Below are 23,803 nucleotides of genomic sequence, written 5' to 3' on the forward strand. Positions count from 1 at the left end.
GAGGGAATTCTGGGCTCAAAAGAAAGCGAAGAAAACTGCGAAATGTAACATGCCCCAAATGCGAGAGAAGGTGCTCAAATATGCCAGTCAATTTTTGGTAGATTTACTGACATTTAAAATAAATCCTAAAACCAAACTACATGGCACACCAGTCTTGAAAGCTGTGACCTGCCAAGCAACCGCTGCTCAACCCAAAGGCCTGCAGATTGCGAGGTGTCATGTATTCAGTAAGACGAATCATCTCGGCCGTTATTCTTGGCTTTCTAGATCGGGGTAAAAGAACTCCACTGGAACAGTAACTCGTGAACGTTCTATACCCATATCTTGTCTCGATGGTATGTTATAATAATAATAATAATAATAATAATAATAATAATAATAATAATAATAATAATAATAATAATAATAATAATAATAATAATAATAATAATAATAATAATAATGCGTTTTATTTATTCTGGCAAAGTTAGGGATGTTCTCCCTTTCTTACACTTAATCAGTCTCTAGAACACTGTTAATAATAACTACTAATTACTATAAAATGAAAACAACATTAACAATAATAACAGTAATAGTATTAATTAACGTATTCACACGTAAAAGTTACGGGACATTGTATGGGGACAGTTGCGAGACACTGTCCCTAGACTCTTGCGATACAGTGTCCCGTGTCCACATCTATAGAGCCAGTTGCACCACAGGAAACGACGCGAAATTGTGCAAGAAATTGCTTTATGTGCTTTTAATGTTGTGAATCTTTTCTCCATCTCGTGAATGGACATAGTGAACTTTTTAGCCAGAGACTCCATTGCTTCCCTCCCTTCGTCTCTGTTTTTATACTCGGTAGACATAATATCCCAAAGACAAGGGAGGGTGTGTAAATCCTCAATGATTTTTAGAGTAGTTTCCATCGCAAAACAACAGAACACGAAACACAATACCAACACGTGGCGGCTATCTGCACACTGGCAGCGGCGTGTCCCGGGACATTGTCTCGCGACACGTCCGGACTACATCATGTTGCGCAACATTTGTATCATGTATCCCATTTCGAATGGGAGACCTGCGACATGCAACTTTTGTATCGCGACAGTCCCAAACACGGAAAAAATGTCGCAGGACATCCCTGGGACTTGTCGCGATACACGTGTTCCGCAACTTTGTCGCTTGGTGTGTACTAGCCTTTAGCTCTACGTAAGATTGAATTGGTCTGATCACCTTGCTCTCTATCCCTGTGAGTGCCAAACATGCTATGTTCCATGCTGGAGAATTTTGCAATGTTTTCTAAACGTATTATTTTTAAATTCACAAACATTCCTCAGAAACCAAAAAATATCGTGCTTTAAACTATTTTACTCCGAAATCCGTGAGTTATTTCCCTAGGTAAAAATTTAACAGTTACCTTCGATATTCGGTGTGATATAGCTAATATAAAACTTGAAGCAAGTAATTTTTTTTCAAAATTTCTGTTTTGTAGTAAAATGAACCCAAGATATTATTATGTGAAAGCAACAATATAAAAAGTCACTTAGATACTTAACAGATGTCCACAATGCGAAATGTGGGCATTGACCCCGATTCCTTCATGGATTGGCGTCGGATATTTGAGTGGTGGGTCCTGAACTAAACATTATGTTAAATAAATTCGACATAGTGCACAATAAAATTTTGCACTTTGGGCGAAAGTGTTTCAAGTATTCCTTTTGAAACATCTGAACTTATACCTAAAACCTCACTTCTGGTCCTTGTAACATAAATAACTAGAATATACCTGCTAGTATTGCACCAAGTTAGATAGGTACTTTGAGTGTCGATGTGATGGCCTAGGACTGGGAAAATAGCAATTGTGGCCCTGACTAAGGAACGGCCTCAGCATTTGCCTCATGTGGATATGAGAAAGCATGCAAAACTATTTTCAGGGTTGCGGACGATGACGTTCGAACCCACCACCCGAAATCAAGCACATAACCACACGTCACGAAAAGCGCAGCAAACTTGTTCGGTGGTTCTTAAAATAGTAACGATGTTCAATGGCATTATTTCAATATCAAATGAACCTCATCTTAATGAACTTCCTCACAATACTCTGTCATTTCTTTGTGTCAAGTTTGAATCATTACTCCTAATAATTAAAGCATAGACCACATTTTTAGACTAAGATGGATGCAGTCTGTCATTCGAGGACAAACGAATGTGCAACTGTAAAAATTCAAAGAGACGCTGAATATTAGAAGAGCGGCCGTTTCTTTCTCTCGATCATTAGTGTCTACTCGTCCAAGCTTGTGCTTCACGGGACTTTTACCTTTACCATCGTCTGTTTACGCTTCATGATGTATTTATTACTTCTTGGATAACAAAAGTTGACAAATATTAACTGCCACCCCAGTTCTCCTTGTAAGCCTGACCATGAAAAACGACAGTTCATTACTAGACATTCCTTTGGTTTTGACTTCAACTACATAAAAGATATATTCTACTGCCAGTGTATTGTATTGAATATTAAGTTTCGTGATTTATGAACAAGAACAATAATAAGAATAAGAATATTCTTCTTGTGTTACCGCTTATTCCCACCACCTGTGGGGTTGCGGGTACGAACTTCGTCGCACATGTGGATTTGGGCTTGTTTTACGGCCGGATGCCCTTCCTGACGCCAACCTTATATGGAGGGATGTAATCACTATTGCGTGTGCTGTGGTGGTTGGTAGTGTAGTGTGTTGTCTGAATATGATGAGGAGAGTGTTGGGACGGACACGTACACCCAGTCCCCGTGCCAGAAGAATTAATCAGAAGCGATTAAAATCCCCGACTCGACCAGGAATCGAACCCGGAACCCTCTGAACCGAAGGCCAGTACTCTGATCATTCAGCCAACGAGTCATACGGAGAATAAGAATATCAGACCATATACAACTCGATGGTATCACACTGCCAAACACGTTCGGATGTTGGAATCTGCTGTGCCATGTAGTTCAACTATTCCAAACCAGTCCAATCCAATCCAATCCAATCCAATCCAATCCAATCCAATCCAATCCAATCCAATCCAATCCAATCCAATCCAATCCAAGTCAAGTCAAGTCAAGTCAAGTCAAGTCAAGTCAAGTCAAGTCAAGTCAAGTCAAGTCAAGTCAAGTCAAGTCAAGTCAAGTCAAGTCAAAATCTCTTTATTTGCAAATGAGGTGTCTACCTCGGTGGCAAATGATATACACTAAAATACATTATTGTCAAGCACTAAATTTTAAATTAACAAGAGAAGAATATTTTTCTAGAATACAATAATATACAATTTACGCTAACAACTTTTTCTATTAAACAAACAGATCATCATCAATAAATTTATATTGTTTACAAAATTCTACTTATGATATCTCCTATACTTACAAACATAGTCAACTCATATACAGTATGTGGAATTACTTCGCCGGGCTGAGTGGCTCAGACGGTTAAGGCGCTGGCCTTCTAACCCCAACTTGGCAGGTTCGATCCTGGCTCAGTCCGGTGGTATTTGAAGGTGCTCAAATACGACAGCCCCGTGTCGGTAGATTTACTGGCACGTAAAATAACTCCTGCGGGACTAAATTCCGGCACCTCGGCGTCTCCGAAGATCTTAAAATAGTAGTTAGTGGGACGTAAAACAAATAACATTATTATTATTATTATTATGGAATTACTTCAAATAATACTATTCAATTGGTATAAGATTAAAATTTACATTGCATTTATTTACTTTTTTAACCCATTTTGGAACCTAAGTAGCATAACGACCTGCTGCGTCTTAACCAGAGCCCCTTTTCCCACCACTTTTCAGAGTTCCTGAAGGGCCTTCACAGCTGCCGTAGCGGTCCCAGGGCCCTCGAAGTCCCCACTGTACCTCACCCCTACAGGCAGTCCCCTATTTTGGCTGTTCAAACTCCGTGGCCAGGGGATGGAATTAATTTTTTCACACACATTTTTTATTTACAATAGCCTGAACTGGTCGAATGCTCTCTAACATTTCATTTATTTTCCCTGTTGCTGTTTATTCTCTTCTTGAATATCTGTACAGATTCTGGAAAAGGATCAAACACTACCCCAGGTAAACTGTTCCACTCCTTCACACCCTTCCCAATGAATGAAAATTTACCCCAATCGCTTCTGATATAATTCCTTCTAATTTTATACTTGTGGTCAGTTCTGCCGATATAATTATTTTCCAACTGAAGCCTCTCACGGATTTATTTCTCCCCATGCTTCTTCTCATGTATAGGCTCTATATAATCCTATAAGTCTAGTTTTCTCCTTTCTCTTACTTAAAGTTTCCCAACCAAGTTCCTCTAACATTTCCGATACACTACTGTTTCTCCTGAAATCCCCTGTTACTCTTGCTGCTTTCCTCTGCACACTATCTATTTCTTTTATTAGGTATTTTTGGTGAGGATCCCGAACACTGTTTGCATATTCCAATAATGGACGAACCATACTTAAGTAATTTTTTCTTTTAATTCTTTGTTGCATCCTTTAAGTAGCCTCATAATGACATGTAAAGATCTGTATGCTTTCCCAACAATGTCATCAACATGATCCTTCCAGTGCAAATTACTTTCAAATCTCACACCTAAGTATTTGCACTTGCCATCTTTTGGGATAACTACCTCATCCAAAGTATATTCAAACTCAGTTTTAAAGCTCCTGTTTGTAAATGTTGTAACAGTTAATTTGCCTCCATTAAACTTCATATTATTTTCTTCAACCCATTGTTGGATACTCTCAAGGTCCCTTTGTAATTCTAAACAATCCTCAATCTTATTTATTTCCCTATAAACAATTATATCATCTGCATATAATGTGTATATTTGTGTATATTAAGAAAAGTAACGGACCGATTATACTACCCTGTGCAATTCCCTTCCAAACTTTCTCTTCCTGTGATATATGATTTCCTACTTTGACTTTCTGAACCCTTGAATTTAGAAATGTTCTTATCCAAAGTATAACCCTTACGTCCAATCCCATTCCCTCCAATTTCTTTAATAATATTCCATGTTCCACTCTATCAAAGGCTTTGGAAAGATCTATGACTATGCAATCTAACTGGCCTCCTGAATCCAACTGATCTGATATGCCCTGCTGAAGTCCCACCAGTTGTGCCTCACAAGAAACTTTCTTTCTGAATCCATACTGGCTCCTCATGAACCAATTTTTTATCACATATCCCTCTGATGTACTTTTCTAATAAACTCTCCAGTATTTCACAAACTATACTGGTCAGGCTGATTGGTCTGTAGTTCTAAGGTGTCCTTTTATCACCCTTTCCAGTTAACTAACTAATCGAAAGAAAGTAACGAAGGATCAAGTGTTAGCGCAGTATTCTAATTTTAGTGGTGGGTGGACCAAGTAATCAATTGTAGCAGTTGTGGTTGGAAGGACAGAAGTTGTGCATAACAAACCCGACAAAGTCCTCAAAGAAGCCTCAGCTGACCATCTATCTGATTGCAGACATCCAGGATTAGATCTCAGCACGTGCAGAACGTATGTTCAAGTTCCTCAACGACAGTTCAAAGTAAAATTTCGAAAATACGGTAGCTTGTTATCACATTTATCTATGATTACGCTGGATAATAATTGATCCGTACAATTAAGTTAATGTACCAGACGATGAGTTTCAATCCCTGTTCAGTCCAGCCTATTGGTAGATTTACTGTCACGTAAAGTAACTTCTACGGGACAAAATTCTCGCATTTTGGCGTTTCCTAACTAACAATAATAATAATCACAATAATAAAACAAGAATTTTCATTTAACCCGTAAGAAGTTGCCCATGGTCTCCTGGACTCAGATTTTTACTGGCGAGAAACATTGAGGCACGAAAAGTAAAATGCTGTTGGTATCACCGAAAGCACCAAAGAATGACTAGTCTGCATGCTTGGCACAAACTCAGCTGCAAATGAAAAACCTTTTCCGTAGGAGAAGAATCGATGTTTAACTCTTACTGCTGTGGAAGGCATCTCTCCCAGAAAACTACTTTGTACTGCATGGTTTTGGAGTTACATTTCACGGAACTCACGAGTTCGCAATATGAACTAGACAGTCTTTTAACTTGAGGCATGAGCAGCGAGTGAAGAAAGAGGCACTTCAATCATCACGAAAGTCAATTACTTCTAAAGGAGGAAAGACATTCAGATTTTTAACCACTATCGCGTTTCGAACAAATACGTTATAGGCTCTACTTGCGAATGACATAAGTGGAAGCAACGCTAGACTCTGCTAGCCTCTACGCATCTAAGTGGAGATCCCATGGGGAAAGACGATTTTGTGACTGTCTTCACATTTCCCGTTGCTATTCTCAAATCGTTCTTCTCTTCCCTGGCAGTAGGCTATACAGTATATGCATGCTGTGTGGGTCAACCCGATTGCCTCCCAGAGTCGCTCTTCTGATCCATTGAGAGTATTCCCTCTGCTTCTGTATGTGGGCAACAGGAATGTTCTGCCTCCTTTAAGGTGGTTTCAGTTATACGGAACTTATACTAAAAGAGAGAAAATAATACATATTTCAATAAATTATCATCAAAACTTACTAAAATTTTGCGAGTAAATGAACAAGTGGATATCGAGTTACCAGAAATTTACTTCCAAATTATTAGATCAAGTCAGTATATGTAGAGTAGTTGGAAACAACGCGAACCTGGTATATAAGCGCAAGATGTTTTGGTAATACCGATAAATAACTTTCCGGGTGAATTGGCCGTGCGGTTAGGGGTGCGCAGCTGTGAGCTTATATCCGGGAGATAGTGGGTTCGAGCCTCACTGTCGGTAGCCTTGAAGTTGTTTTTCCGTGATTTCCCAATTACCTTAATTAAGGTGACGGCCGCTTTTTTCCCACTCCTATCCCTTCGTCGCCATTAGGACTTAGAGTAAATTGTGATAAATAATTTGAAAACAATAAATCTCTATCACGCACCATTATCATTTTACCAACTGCTGAAGTTAGCCAATCAGATCGCATCGCAGGTGCACGTGGTTTAAGACTGGCTTGAGAGCACCAATCGAAAAAGGAACATCACTGTGGGGGGATTTGAACACGGTCCTCCGAGATGACACCATGGAAACCATACCAACTACGCCACAGTGACACCGGCTGAACCCCATGGCGTATTTCTGTTTGTTGCTGATTTCTCGGCATCGCTAGTTGCTAAGCGATCGGTGATTTCCGGAAATATTCGTTAAGCAGCCATGCGACACGCGTACAGTGGACTTGGACTCGCATTGCAGAGTGCAAGCCTTCTCCGATTGGTGCTCTGAAGCCGGTTTTAAGTCACGTGCAGATTTGGCAACACCGCCTCGCTTAGTTCATTTGATTTCATCCGTGGGGCGATCTGATTGGCTGACTTCTGCGGCTCATACAACGAAAACGGTGAGAGGTATCAAGTTATTGTTTCCAAATTATTTATGAGTATGTCCAGCCCTCTAATCCTCATATATACGATTCACGTTGTTTCCGACCACTCTGTGTAGTAAATATCGAAGAGGTGTTAAGTTCAGAAAGAAAAATAAAAAAATTGTCAACCAAACACCAATGTGATCCCAACCCACAACCAACCTATTTAGCGTCGGATGCTCTACCATGTAGCTTCTTCTAATCTATATTTCTTCATTGCGCCTAAAAGATTGCTAGGTGATATATTTCAGCTTAGAACTCTGCCCAGAAAGGTTCTGCCATCTAAGGATTAGTATCGCATGAACTTCTTATCAACGTCTTTTTCACCGAGCTCGATAGCTGCAGTCGCCTAAGTGCGGCCAGTATCCAGTATTCGGGAGATCGTGGGTTCCAACCCCACTGTCCGTAGCCCTGAAGATGGTTTTCCGTGGTTTCCCATTTTCACACCAGGCGAATGCTGGGGCTGTACCTTAATTAAGGCCCACTCCTAGCCCATTCCTCCCTCATCGTCGCCATAAGACCTATCTGTGTCGGTGCGACGTAAAGCAAATAACAGGAAAACAAACAAAAAAACCGTCTTTTTCATTGTGTTGCGGGTCGGTGTTTGTGCGGCAATAGTGTCACATAGCAGTTTTTCCAGGCACAACGTCAGTTCGTTCTCTTGGAAAAGATCTGAGGTAAGTTCCGACTGTACTGCCAGCACAAATGTAAAGTTTCTGCAGGACAGGTATGACCTAGGCCACCATAGCTCAATGGTGGAGCATCGTATGCTAACTCAGAAGGTAGTGGCGTCCAGTTGACTATCTTTGTTCTGTATTTAACATTTCTTTGTATGTGTTTTATATACTGAACACGACCTATTAATTTTAAAGTTTTTTTCCGAGTACATTGGAGTCGTGAATATCAGATATTCGATGTATCGAGGTAATTTCTCATTCATCCACCAACACTCATTTTCCTTCATAATATACCGTATATCTCACTGATGCAAGTTCACGTTATGATGTTAACATTTAAACTATCATGGGATAAGATCTTCCCAAGAGCTCTACTTATAATCCTTTCGAATTCACACTTTGTTGATTTGATCGCTAATACGGGAGAAAGTGTTCTCTAATCGTTCGTCTTGCATTTTTGTGTGTAGAGATTGTGATCAATCCTAAACAAGTATCCGAGAAATTCCCACAAATATTTTGTTACGTATCTGATACTCTTCCACGAAGTATAAAACTATATTTAACTCTAGAAGGTCTTGTTTTTTTTTATTTTTAGTTAGTTTATTGTAAGACGTTTACTAAGATGATGAATGTCTATCCCAAAAAATAACTCATATTTTATGTGCGTAGCCTCCGTAGAGGCCTCTTGCAGGTCTTTCGATTTCACGCCCTTCAGACAACCTGAGCATCAGTGAGGCTGGGCACACTTACTATGATTAATTATAATGTTGGAGATCGCGCAAATACTCATCGCCTGAGCGAGAGGAATTAAACAGTGAAAGTTAAAATCCCTGACCCTGTTGGGAATCGAACCGGGACCCCTTGGACAAAATTCTAGCATACTAACCATTTTTCTATGGAGCCAGGCATATGGAAACCAAATATCATGTTAAGGATTCGACATGTCCTATAGTAGAGAGAAAAAAATTGGGTAGGGATTCATTTTGGTCTCTGAACGTGCTGGCGTATTTTAATAACTTCTGGAACTTGCTAGTTTTTATTATCAATTAATTTAACATGTGAGTATAACTGTTTTTGAGGATTTAGGTGAAGGCACCATTTCTTGAAGTAGGCTTCCAGATCAGTGGCTAAAGTAGTTTCAGCGTCATAAAAGTTGGAGCATTGAGTCATCAAACAAATGTCATCAGCATAAATGAATTTTCTTGATGATGTGTCTGAGAAGTCGTATATGTACAGTGAAAAGAAGGGGGGTCAGGTCTGATCCTTGAGGTAAACCATCATTTAACTTAAACACTCTACTTCTCTCATTATCAGCGTAGATCTGGAAGTACCTATTAATAGGCATATTGCTACATGGGATAACACTAACAGTATCATAGGCAGCTGATAGATTCAAAAAGACAGCCACGCTTACTGATTTCCTCTCATATCCATTTTCGATATACGTGGTGAGAGACAGTACTTGGTCATTAGATCTTCCGGGTCTAAAGCCTGCTTGCTCTATAGGAATGTAGCTGTTAATTGTTTCATAAATTCTATTGTAGATCACTCGCACAAGGTGTTTATATGTGACACTTAGAACTGCTATTTGACGGTAGCTTTCCACTTTAGATGCATCTGTATTTGGTTTCAGTATGGCTATTTTCTTTCTTTTCTTCATCAAAGGTGGGATGTTTCCAGTTTGCAGAATATTAGTGAAGAAGTTGGTTAACTATTTTATTGTGGCTGGTCCGCAATGAGCCAAAAATTCAGGATAAATTCCATCAAATCCTGCAGTTTTTCCAAGTTTCATACTTTTTATTGTGGCTTTAGCTTCCCCGTCTTTGAATGGAGTAGACAATTCAGAAGACTACGGCGCTGCTCTTTTCTTGATGTTCAACTTTAATTTTATATCCTTTTTGGTTCGCTTGTCTTTTGTGTTTTTGTAAACTGATATTAGATGATTAGCAAAATCATTCAGATTGATGGATGTTTTTGATCTTTTAATTGCAGGGTTTGATCATGCCAGATCCTTCTTCGACTCTCATCCAAGGATTGGAGGAGACCAGCTGCATTGTCGGAATTAGGATGTAATTAGTAATTCCTCACTCACGCCTTGCGATATCCTCTAGGCATGCATCGTCTGGCTGCACCTTTTAAAACCCCTACAAATCTGCTGTAGTTGTTATATGTTGGTTTTGTCCATCATATATTGGAGTCTGTTTACTTTGCAAATTCAGTCCATTTAGATTTCTTGAAGTTCCACCTCGATTTAGGATGTGATCGAACAACAGGTATAGACATCCCAACCTCCAAGAGAACAGGTTGTTGACTATGTGGGAAATCGTTGAGCACTGTACCTCGAATTTGATTGTGTGAATTATGAAGCCGATTTATGAAACAAAGATTTGGGGTGTAGCCTCGAGACCAGCGAGCTGATTGAAAGGTAGGCAGGTCCTTAGTATCAAAAATCAGATTCAAATTTTCAGTTTCTATCCAGTCCACAAGAAATTCACTATTATAGTAATTCTTGTTATATCCCAAAAGATGATGATGATTGTTGAAATCACCGAGATATATATAGTAGGATACTGCAGTGAAGGTACTGGTGGCTTGTACACATTAACTATTGTCACGTTTTCAATGTTAACTGTAGTAGTAAAAATGTCACTTTCATAGTTTACTGATAGTAATTGGTAATTTGTTATATAATTCCTGACATAAGTTGCAAGGCCTAATTTTGATGATAGTTAGACGCTATCAATTTAAAGCCTGGAATTTCCCCCCTACTCTGTAACTACTGTAGTTCGTCTGCTGTGTGTGTTTCTTGAAGCAGGATGACATCAACTGAATATTTCAGTTGAATCCTGGAAAGATACATTTCGCTCGACTAATCCCTTCGACATTCAATTGACAAATGCTCAGCTATAGTCCAATTCTACGAGCTTGAGTGCCCTGAATAGGACCACACATCTCCTTCTTGTTCGCTCTTTGACCGAGAAGTCGTTTCTGACTGTTCGGTCTCATCTTATCACTGTTCTCTTAGCACCATCCGGAGGAGGAGTGTAGGGCAGTGTTGTGGTTAAACCTACGGACGTGAAGCAACGTAGACCCCCACCAAAACACAATGATAAGGTATGGATCTACTTTGGACTTAGTTTTATTAGCCTATATCCTAGGATACTCTGTTCTAAACTTAGCATTTCATACCTGTCGATACCACAGGATATACCCGCAATGTTTACTTTTATTATATAAGATATGTTACGTGGGTATGTAATTTCAGTAATTATTTTGAGTGCGGCGCACGTTGACATGCACGAAATGTATTGTGTTTGCCAATGAAAAAATCTAAATCCGCAGCCTGTTTCCAGTCATTCGACCGGGTCAGGAATGGAATAAATGAAGCCCCATCTAGCGGCGAGGGTAGAGTTGTGCCGGCTTCCAAAGCCTGTCGCACTTCTATGGGACAATGATATATGACAGACAGATGAAGTGAAATGATACTGGAGAGTGTTGATGGAATAAAATACGACAGGTAAAACCGGAGTACCCGGAGAAAATCCTTCCCCGCCTCCGCTTTGTCCAGCACAAATCTCACGAGGAGTGACCGGGATTTGAACCACGGAACCCAGCGGTGAGAGGCAGGCGCACTGCCACCTGAGCCACAGAGGCTCTACTGTGTTTACCGATATGCTTCATAAAACAAATGCATTGTTCTCACCCGAAGTCGGGAGAAGTTTTACTACTGGCTTTTCAGTATTGTATACCGGTACCCCACAGGTGAGGGTAAAGTGGAAGAGGAAGAAGAAGAAGAAGAAGTTTTCAATTTCGTATGCCAGCCGGTTTAGGATACCTTAGAGCATGAAAATCAGAATAAAGACGCTACGTTATCCGGGCATGATGAAGGGATGCTGCTCTATGATACGGCGCAATGACTAGCAAGGTTCCATGTGAGCGAGCGATGGGTCAGCGCAGCGCACCGCCCAAGGTTATCAAGCAAGAGAGCTTAGCCGGCTGCACGCTGCACAGGCTGACACAGAAGTTCCTCACGACTGAATTTACATCTATATGTCGATTTTCCGGTAAGCTTTCACTAAGAGGAAATAAAATCCCTAGAGATCGATTTTTGTTTTAGAACAATTTCCGTAAGTTATCTTCAGACAGCCTGTATAGATAATAGATTCCCACACATTTATGAGAACGGAAGCTTTTTTATGGAACGAAAAGTGCACTGTATTGCAATCTCTCCCTCTAAATTCTTCTGAATTATTTCATTGGTCTATTAAAATGATTTGGACCCTGGTCTAACAAGATGTCTGCTGCTCAGGCAGATGGCCTCCAGATACTGGAGTATTTATTTAGCGTAAGGTTTATACAGACAATATCAGCAATATTTATATTTACAGATGAGAAACTAAGTAATTTGTGGTTCACAATTGTATACCTAGTTCTTCAATCCAGCATACAGCATCTGGAGTTACCTGCAGGAAGTCAGCTTCATCGCCGTGATATGATGAATAGTCTGGTGTGGAGCTCCGCTGTCACAGTCTGGATTAGGTAGCATCGAGCTCATCGTGACGACAATGTGACCTGATCCGCTGTGTCTCATATCAACAGTTTAGTAGGTTTCGTGAAACTGAGCGAAACATACTCAAGTCCTCAGTCCTGAATTAAAATCTCTGATCGGAATGGGAATTGAACTGGATTCTTCAGGTAAGAAAAATGCACGATATCCCTACACCATGGGGCTGGTATACCAAACTATGTAGGTAGTCACAAGATGGTAAGTGTAACATTCTTTTTTTCCTGTTTGTCTAACGCCGCACAAAATCTACTTTACAGGTTTTTGTCGACATTAGGATAGGGAAGGGCAAAAGGTGGGCATTAATTAAAATACTTTTCCTGGTGTGAAAACTGGAGACCATAAAAATATGTTCAGGGCTACGGACGGTGAAATTCAAACCCACCAACTCCTGAATACAGGCTTACGGGTACTTGACCTGCACACGCAGCCAGTTCACTCAATTTAACACTATTTACTCTCCATAAATTAATAAGGGAACGATTTTTTTATCCCTTATTGTTCCATTTCATTCACGCAGGCAGTGGAGTGATAATAATAAGCTAATTAACTGTCCATCATTGAATACTGTTTCGTTATATGTGGAGAAAAGATAACTAAATTATGTAACTCATATATAAAATATGTTGTGGTCGTTGCATCCCCCAGGATAAGCGCACTTCAAACAACTCTATATGTGTATATTTGGGTTGTGGTATTGTACTCCATTATACTCTACTGCACTGTTTCAGACTGGTTAGTCCGAGTTTGATCCTCGGCTCCACCATGAAAGATTTAAATCCTGTTAATGATTTTGGAGCAAGATGTTTTCTTTCGTATTGGAATGACAGGTGCAATTGAATCCCTTATCGGATATCAAAGCAGTATTATTTTGAGTTTGTGGTGATTGCCAGAATGGAGCTTAACAAGTAGGTCATGGCCAAATCTTACCCAGTCCTAGGTGATATAGAAATAATACCAAAAGAAGCAATAACATGTTTTACAACTGCACATTTCTCTCTTTCTCTTTCTTTTATACGAGGGTTGAGGCGTAAATCATGACAACTATTTATTCTCTACATGTGAACTACATCCAGAGTCACTAATAATGTTTCTTAGGTAGGATGTCCTTTTGGTCGCACTATCAATCTCTTCCCAAATATATTTTCTTGGAGGGTATTCTTCGGGAGAATGTCGTCCGCTACATGTCACCGAGTGTCATTTTTAATATCTCGGCAACCAATGGATATATCAAAATTTAAAGCATATCGCCGTAAAGCTCATTAATTAGAAGTCATCATATTAACATTTCATATTAATCGGCCTACAGGTTACTGAGCTATATACGTGGAAAGAAACACAATTTTTTTCTGCAAGTGAACTGCGGAGGTATTGACTCTGCATATAAAAGAGAGGGGCTCAACGAAGCAAGTTAGTTATGCATCGCAACTCAACGACGGCGTTGATACTTGGAAATATTCAGCGTATGCCGAAAGTAACTCGGACTTATACATTTCTGAACCTGTGTTAAGGTGAACTTTGCGGTTTAACCAGTGCTATCTGAGGCTTATAAAAATTCACTACAGATGATAATATAACTTTAGCTTTTGACTATGTGTTATTCTTATCTGTGAGATTTATAACTTAGTAGAATTCTTGATATCTCGACCTTGATATATTTTCGGTGATTAAATTATCGAATGTGATGTATTTATGAACAGTCATAAAATACGATTCATTGAATATTAAGGCCATATTTCAGTAAGTTTAGGCAATATTAACATAGTTGAAGTAAACTGACAGTTATTATTTCCTTAATATTTGGTGCAGCAAACATTCAAGAACATTTAAATATATTCGTGTGCGGTTAACTAACTGCGACTGGCACTTCACTATAGGACGATGTTTGATATTATTCTCAACTAAATAACGCGAATCTAAAGAGGAAGTGATTTTATTTTCTTGAACATAGAATGAACTGTACTATAAACTGTGAATAGTCTAAAGAGAAAAACTGTGCTATTAACTGTGCTGTAAACCAGTATTTCGAACCAAGGACTATACTTCAGAACCCAGAACTGTGCTTTGAATTCAAGGTGAGGAATATCTTTACTCTAAATTGTGTTTTTGAGTTCAATTCAAGTGATCGACCGTGGCACGAACTGTGATACAAGCTGTGATACTCTGTGATATCGTTTCTGACTTCAAACAGACAAAATCGTATTACATTCAATACTCTTTAAAGGTCAAAGTGTCAATTGAACTTTCTTGTGTCATTATAATATAACACGTGACAGAGAAATCTTGACCAAGTGTTGCTTTCACCATATTAACTTGAACGAGATACTACGCGGGACGATGCGGGAGATGGTACATCACGACATCAGTGGAATTCATCGATGCTGTACTACACCTCATCAGTTCCACCTCGATTAACATCTCAGGTGATATGAGTGCATTTAATATTAAGAACAAAATTATCACTGAAAATTATGAATTTCAGTGTTCTTTGAATGTTCACTTGAAAATAAAGTTGTCAACTCACGGAGTTGTATTATGTGGGGTGCTAGTTGTTTTACGTCGCACAGACACAGATAGGTCTTAACAGCTTTGAAATGACTTCATGATTTATCACTCTTACGTTTCCCGTAGTCTGTCTGCTACTTTGTCTGCTAAGAAATATTTTCAACATTAAAATGTCATCAGAATATTAACTGTGCTGTAGAAAATCATCATCATCGTGATTAATATCTGCTGTCTGCTCCACCACAGTGTTGATATCTGCTGCCTACTCCGGTAATTGTTATCATTCGTAAATTCAATACAACAATAAATTATTCTCTTCTTGAAATCTATAGTCGTTCTAATGAAATTCCTACAGTCTGTTTAAGAATTGTTATCACTGAGCAATTATTCAAAATTATTCTGATGACATTTCAATTTTGAAAGTATTTTTTAGCAGACAAAATAGCAGACAGACTACAAAAAACGTAAAATTTAGCAATTTCCTCAATTGCGCCGACTGTTGAAGGGATAAAAGGACCGGAAAGGTTTCAAATTGTGAGAATTGGATAGCTCTATACTACATTTAAAAAAACCGGAAATAACTTCCGACCTAAATGTAATTCAGGAAAAGGTCTAAAATCGCTTGTTTATTTACTCGTTTAATTTTTTACTCAAATTCTAGCTGAGTTGAGCCGAGCTTAGGCGAGTAGCCCAGAGACGTAGCGTTGGTCCGAGCCGAGCTGAGCGGGACCGAAGCACTGTGCACAGGAACTCTGCGCCGCTGTTTGCACGCGTGAGATTTTGGGCGTTTCAGAGGCCCTGTTCTAGACTATACAGAAGTCTTGTCGGGATCTCTGGGGTCGAATTCCGAATGTTAATTAGCTTATAAAAAGCCATGTCACCACCAACGATCGTGCTCAACTGGAAAGCTAGCATTTTTATCTATACCCCAACAACGTAATTTCCTTTGCAGAATATTTTTTCGCAGAGGTAGCATGTCTACATTTTTCCATTCCCCCTGACAGGCTTTCCAGAGGCTAGTGATAATGACTGGAGTCTATATACTAAGGCCCTATTTAGGAGTACAAATACACAGAAATACATGGGTGACTCATCGTGTGCCTTCACAAGAATGTTAATGAAAGGAATTGCATGGATTGAAGATTCCATCTCCATTTCCTCTAAGAACAGACGAGTCGAATGAGAGGTGTGGTTGTATGCTTTATGTTGATGTACCCATACCTGATTTTTCACCCTCACATAGAGTGCTGGCATATCTGTGTTGTAAATGGGTGTTACAACCTCTTTTTGATAGTATGTAGAGTTCAACTTTACATTATTAGCGACATGGCGAATGGTTAACTTGCCATTGTAGCAGTATCCAGCGATGAACATGAAACCCTTTGGAAAAAATTTCTTTGTTTCTTTATACAATGTTTGATAACATTTTTGTAGGGCGGCAGTAAATCGAGCGGGGTTTGTTACAGTCACTAAGGCACACATATGTTTCGTCTAATGTCCTCAGCCAGAAAGCCTTCATACAGCTTTCTTGCGTTAGTGCGACGTTCCGAAATGTGCACTCGGCGCTTATGCCGCTTTTCTAATTTCAGATCCTTGTTGATTATGGTGTTAACTGTTGAAACAGACATCCACAAAGTACGTGCGGTAGTCCTTTCGGGTTGCAGGGTTACCACCAGAGACAAGGGTATTCACCTTCCTCGCTATTTCTGGTGTATGTCTGGTGACTGGTCGTGAATTTGCGTGTTTTTTTCTCTCTGAAATTAAGGGCCTTTGCCGCTTTTTATTCAATATAACACTGATCCCGTTCTTTGATATCAAATAATCACGCCTCTTGCACATTCCTTTAATAGCTATAATTAGCATCGGAAAGGGTTGTTATGTAGCCCTCCCAGTAGGGGTGAATGCGCTTCCGCATTGCTGCATTTAATGTCACGAAATTGTACACACACGATCTCTATACTGACGTGAATCATCACTCCCGGTTAGACGTGCTCAAATTGAAAACGGTGCCACCAGCGGCCTTCAAGCTCGTCACCAGAGGTCCCGAACGGCCTTCTGTATAGCATTGTTAACGTCTAGGACAAAATAAATTATATTTAATTATAAGAGGAAAATGTAATACATGAATCATACTCAATGAGTTGCAACGAAAGAGTGCTCTCTCCCCAGTATGAGGCGATCCGAACTAGGGGATGGAAGTATTCTATTATATTCAATAAGCAATAGCTAAAATCCTACTCACTGCAATCCTAAACTTAAACAACATATTTCATGAAAATCCACGTATACATTTTCCCGTGATGCAATAACAGATAAGCTGATAAACAAACAAAAATAGAACTGAACCTGCCATAGGGCATTACTTGTCCTATCCAGTGTAAAAACGAAATATCAGGTTGACATTCAAACTGTATAGAGGAAAGTATGATTTTGCATATAAGGATTGATAGAAGATATACGTATATCATTGTATGCTATATTGGGATGAAATATGGCTGGTGAATCCACTTGACCATACTCCTGAATTACCCTGGACCAATATAGTGTGGCACACAATGTCCCGGAGAATTTTCGTTCCCCGATTAAATTATGTTGGCACACCTGATTTGCGCCCATCTCTTGTGACTTTTACTTGACTGTCGTTCAGTCAATGTGTGTACGTCTTAGCAGTGACAGTTATTTTTTTACCAAAACAGTGTCTCCGTGGCACTCTGTATCCCACTGTACTGTTAAAGTAACTTTCCTTCTTCTGTAGCTAGTCTTATTCTTGAATGTTGTCTCACATACCATTGTGTAGTTCTTGATATATATTAACGAAATGGATTGTCTTGAAAGTGACGAACAAATTGTACACGAATTAGACAGGTAAGAGTGTGATAACATAAATATTGTTTGAGGATTGTTCTGATGATAAAGGTGAAATAGACATGGAGTAGCATGACCATGTTGAGAAAGGTAGTTTTTCTCTTGATTCATCAGAAGTTGAATACATTCCTGGGTCAACGAGTGAAAAAAATACCGTGGTGCGATGTAAAAGGAGAAGAACTGGTAGGAAGTACACAGCCATCAACATCCAATCTATCGTACGGGAGATGTTTTGCCTGTCCAAGATCCAAGGACACCAAGACCACTGTGGTGTGCTCAGAAAGAAATAATTTTGTGTTTAAACATCATAGCTTGGTGTTTTGTTGTGATTGTGAGAAATGAAAATCGTGACTATGTTCAAAGGAAGAAGGAGCACAAAACAATTTTAATATCTGTAACATTTAACTTACTTTTTTAAATATTCACATGTTTATTTTCATTTTATAACCCTTGTCCGGCTCGTTGGCTGAATGGTCAGTGAACTGCCCTTCGGTTCAAAGGATCCCGGGTTCGATTCCAGGCCGGGTCGTGGATTTTAATCGCTTCTGATTAATTGTTCTGGCTCGGGGACTGGGTATTTTTGAATGTCCCAAAACTCTCCTCTTCATATTCAGACAACACACCACGCTACCAACTACCACAGAAACACGCAATAGTGATTATATCCCTCCATATTGGGTAGGCGACAGGAAGTGCATCCGGCCATGAAACAGGACCAAATCCACACGTGCGACGCAATTTGCACCCGCGACCTCACAGGTGTGGGAAAATCGGTAGAAAAAGAAGAAGCAGATCTTCACTTTATAACCCTTATATTACGTGTATCCTGTGGCACAAGGTTCATTTTAATCATTTATATTTGCAGGTTTTAGTAATACATAATTTGAGTATGCAGAGCTGTGTTTTTGTTCTGGAGTATTCTGTGCCACAGCATACCACTAATGTTTCTGGAGAATAAGGGTACTGTTCCAGGGTTAAGCACGCCTGTATATCTATATGACGGTGAGCTAATGGCCCCGGTCCAGTTAATATTAAGGGAGTGAGTTCTGATAGAAGGAATATGCGACATCTCTAAAAATGCAAATCCTCATACCTGGTGACCCAGAAATTGAACCTGGGACCTCTACACCTCATTATCCTTCATTATGAGGTGGCAGAAAATATTCACTCAAAATGAAAATATCAGTTAGAATGTGGGAGGTATCTACGTTCAGAGAAAACGTGAAGATTATTTGCTTGAGTGACCATAACTAGCAAAATTAAATTAGTCGGGTCGGGTCGGGTCGGATTGGGTGTGGTCTTGTCCTTGATTACCTGCAGCGAGTTTAAGAGGACTCCGGAAAATATCGGTCGGTTATTGAAATAAAGAATTCGGACTTATTTCGTATTTGAACAGAAAGTCACGCTGTGTTTTCAACACTGCAAAGCATTTGAGTAAACTGTACTACTACTAATACTACTACTACGACGACGACGACGACGACGACGACGACGACTTCTCTTTTACAATTCCTTTTACGACGTACTGACACAGATTGGACTTATGGCGGCGATGGGATAGTAAAGGGCTAGGAGTAGGAAGGAAGCGGCCGTAGCCTTAATTAAGGTACAGCCCGAACATTTGCCTGGCGTGGAAATGGGAAACCGCAGAAAACCCTCTGCCGACAGTGAGGTTCAAACCCACTATCTCTCAAATGATGCCTCACAGCTGCATGACCCTAACCGCACGTTCACTTGCTGGGTACTACTACTACTACTACTACTACTACTACTACTACTACTACTACTACGAACAGCAGCAACAATAACCTTAAATCTAAATATTTATGGCTCCTTCAAGATTTTTTAGAAGGCATAGAGTTGTTGGAATTTTACTCTAGAAAGAGGTTCTTTAACTTGCCATAAAGTCTACTGAACCGAGCTCGATAGCTGCAGTCGCTTATGTGCGGCCAGTATCCAGTATTCGGGAGATAGTAGGTTCGAACCCTACTGTCGGCAGCACTGAAGATGGTTTTCCGTAGTTTCCCATTTTCACACCAGGCAAATGCTGGGGCTGTACCTTAATTAAGGCCACGGCCGCTTCCTTCCCACTCCTAACCCTTCCCTGTCCCATCGTCGCCATAAGACCTATCTGTGTCGGTGCGACGTAAAACAAATAGCAAAAAAAAGTCTACTGAGTAAGGCCCCGCGCATCTAAGTACTCTTAAATGATAATCACCTGCGCCGGGACTCGACCTCATATTCTTGAGCTTTAATGTAACAACCCGGCACAACCCAGTTGGTCGCGGAGAAAATCTGATGATTACCAGATTTCATCATAAATATACAACATTTTCTACATTTCAACGAAGATAACTTCATGAAATGACACAATCTGAAAGTCTCCAGCAACTTACCAATCCGATGACAGCCACCGGAATTCTACAATAAAAGTTATTTGAATGCTCGAAAAAGGCGCATTTCAAATGTGGTGCCTATATTTCTTGTGATCAGTGACACTCCGGCTAAGAAGGCTTTAGAAATCAAAGCCGTCAGCCTCGCTGGTGTAAATGAGCTTCCCACCCTCCTCAGCGTGATGTATTGTGCCGCGGATCGAGGTATCTATGAATGCGTTCCTTAAGACAGCCTGTGCTTCTCTCGTGCTTTTATTGTGCCAGGAATCGAGGTATTTGTGAATGCCTTCCTTAAGATCTTCTCCATCTCCCTCGTTCTGTATTGTTATCATCAAGAACGACGTCGAGAAATATTTTCTCTCCTGTTTCAGAATTCCACAACCAAGCAAGAAGAAGTAAAAAGACTTCTTCTCCTTCAGATGATATCGCACAGAATCCTGAAAGGGGAGAAGCTGTGTTCATTATCCTGGACTAAGAGGAGTTTAGAATGCTCCCGAAGTTGCGAATACTTGCTTCAGTAGAAAATGTAATAAGCTGTCTCACTTTCTAACATACACTCTTCATGTCTAAATATTTTAACATTTGTCAAACGCATTAGATTCATATTCACTATGTTGACTTCTCCGTAGAGAATACCATCTGAAAACGTATGGAGAGTTTAACGTGCAACCCGCTGAGCTAGCATGACGTTACATTGTAGTGTCTCTCTCATTCTCCTCAACCTGATGGTTGGTGGGTGGCATGACTGTCCTCGTCCAACGACCTTCTATCTTGAGCCAGCTGCTTGATTAGTTGATATGGACGTCGCCCTTTAATGCCATCGAGGAACTCTGCTCTTGGTCGTCCTCTTCTAGTCTTTCCTTCCAGTTTCCCTTCAAGCAGTGTGGTGCACCATGATGAATGCCGGAGTAAATGACCTATCCAACTACATCTTCTTTTCGCGATCATTTTCTCTAGACTGATGGTTCCTTCAGCTCTCTTGTGACATTCTTCATTTGTTAGCCTGTGAGTCCAGGCTATTCGTAACATTTGACGCCAGCACCACATTTCAAATGCTTTAATTCTTTTCTTATCATCCTTTAATAGAGTCCAGGTTTCAGAGCCATAGGTCGCAATGCTCCAAATGAAATGCTTTCTTACTGGTAGAGATATTGACTTGGAGGTCAATAGGCTTCCTTTTTAATTGAAAGCTTCTTTAGCCTGGGCTATTCGAGAACGGACGTCCTTTTCACACCTCCCATCAGATGTAATGATGCTTCCCAAATAACTGAACTGATTTACTTGAGTCAATTTTTCTCCTTCCAACCAAACATTAACAACCTGTTTACCATCCGGAGTACATTTCATTATCTTGGTTTTTGTTTTGTTAACCTTCATATTACATTTTAGTTTTAGTAGATCATTCAGTTTCTTTAGTGAGGTCTCTATCTCTTTCTCAGTTTCAGCTATGAGAGTAATATCATCCGCGAAACGTATTGTATGGTACAGTTTGCCATTTATGTTTATTCCATGGGTGAAGGTGGCTGAAAACACTTTCATTGCTTCTTCTAAATACATATTGAATAATAAAGGCGACAGACCGCACCCTTGCCTTACTCCTTTTCTTATTTTCGCGTTGATTTTCTACATTGTAGTGTAGTAACAGTAATTTTATTTCTAACCTTTCGGCATTGAAAATTTTCCAGTTAAGGGGATATAGAATCGGATTTTTGTTCAAATTTTCAAAAACATTTTTATTAACAATATTTATTCCCTGAAGCCTCCCCTTTAAAACGGTATATTGAACATTGCTCTATCACAATCCTAACTATGTTAAATTTAGATATTTCTCAGATGTGGCCTGGCATCATTTTGTTCGCCATCTGTCATAGATGGCTATCTTTTAAAATTTTATGTATGTTGACAATGCGTATGACTTTTTAAATAATCTTCCACTAGCCCTTAGCAATTTAACTACAAGCTGAACAATGTGATACTCTTCAAAACACAACTTAAATGTGATGCATGTACACAAACAGTAAGTTCAAAGAATAATAAGTGGAGACAAGCGAACATCGAATGCATGCTGGCCAACAGGGAAACTTACAATATCTCTCTCACTACTACCAATATGTCTCACACTGCATACATGTCACATTGGAAAGCTGAATGTTTTAAAACACGCATACATACTACACTATCAACCACCACAGAAACCCGCAATAGTGATTACTTCACTCAATACAGGGTTGGTGTCAGGAAGGGCATCCGGTCATAAAACAAGGTCAAATCCACATGTGATAATGTTGAAAACTACGTAGCTAAAAAGAACAAGACAGACCATTGTGGGTGCCAAAGAAAGACTGCAGGATGCCTTCAGATGTGGTGAAGATGATGCAAACTATGGAGCAGGAATGTTTTAACTTTAAAGTCAATTCCCTGATAATTTACTCTTTTTGCATTCAGGGAACATTTTCTCAGTTTATGCTCAATATAAAATAAAGAAACTTTCAGGATATGTTTACGTAAATGTTTTACATACATGGAAACAAATTTATGTAGATCTGTAGTTTCTTCAGAAAGTTATTGGTCATAATATATTGGAAAACCGTGATGAAAAAATTCTTAGGCAAGAAAAAATATATTTCCCCCAGTATTCCTGTTTAAAACATATTATAGTTTCAGTATACATAGAATAACTGTTTCCATACAGAGTAAAAATTTGGGTTATGTACCTAACATGGTTCCCAAGAAACTGTTCCTATAAATTAACATTGTGAAGATAGGTGATTTCATATCCCCTTAAAATGTTAACGGAGCACACACTGAGTAACATTTGGTACTTACAATCTCTAACTAACACGTGATGCTAATAGAAAACTTGAAATAATTTATACAATGTTCCTTTTCTTTTCTTCGTTGGTTTAAGATTTCTCTAATCCACATTTCTCCAAGTCCATCCCCTGGGTTCTCTCGTTCAATATATCCCCTTGACGAATTCTACCTTCTCCTTTCTTCTTTGTCCGAGTAAACTCGTATAACAGATGTGTCATTTTCTCTTCACTTTTTACGCAGATTCTTAATTTCATTTTATCTTCTTTAATCCAGTACCTGATGGCCTGAGCTTCATTCCCGCACCTGAATCCAGCAATGATGATTTGGTCTTGCTTGTGTCCGCTTCTGCGTAGGTATTGTGGTAGATCCGTTGTCCTAACACTTGCCTGAAAAATACACTGGAGAAAATGGAAATTGCAACACCCAGAAGGAGTGGTGCCAGGAGTGGTGCTACATTGCTGCATTTGAACATGCAGGACGAGTGTTTGGTTGTGATTCGATGATTACACTTTCAGGTTCCTCTGACGGCAAGTTTGGACAACAATCAATACAGGATGTGTCCACCACGA

The sequence above is a fragment of the Anabrus simplex genome, chromosome 5 (genome assembly GCF_040414725.1).
Source record: "Anabrus simplex isolate iqAnaSimp1 chromosome 5, ASM4041472v1, whole genome shotgun sequence".
In the NCBI taxonomy this organism is placed as follows: Eukaryota; Metazoa; Arthropoda; class Insecta; order Orthoptera; family Tettigoniidae; genus Anabrus; species Anabrus simplex.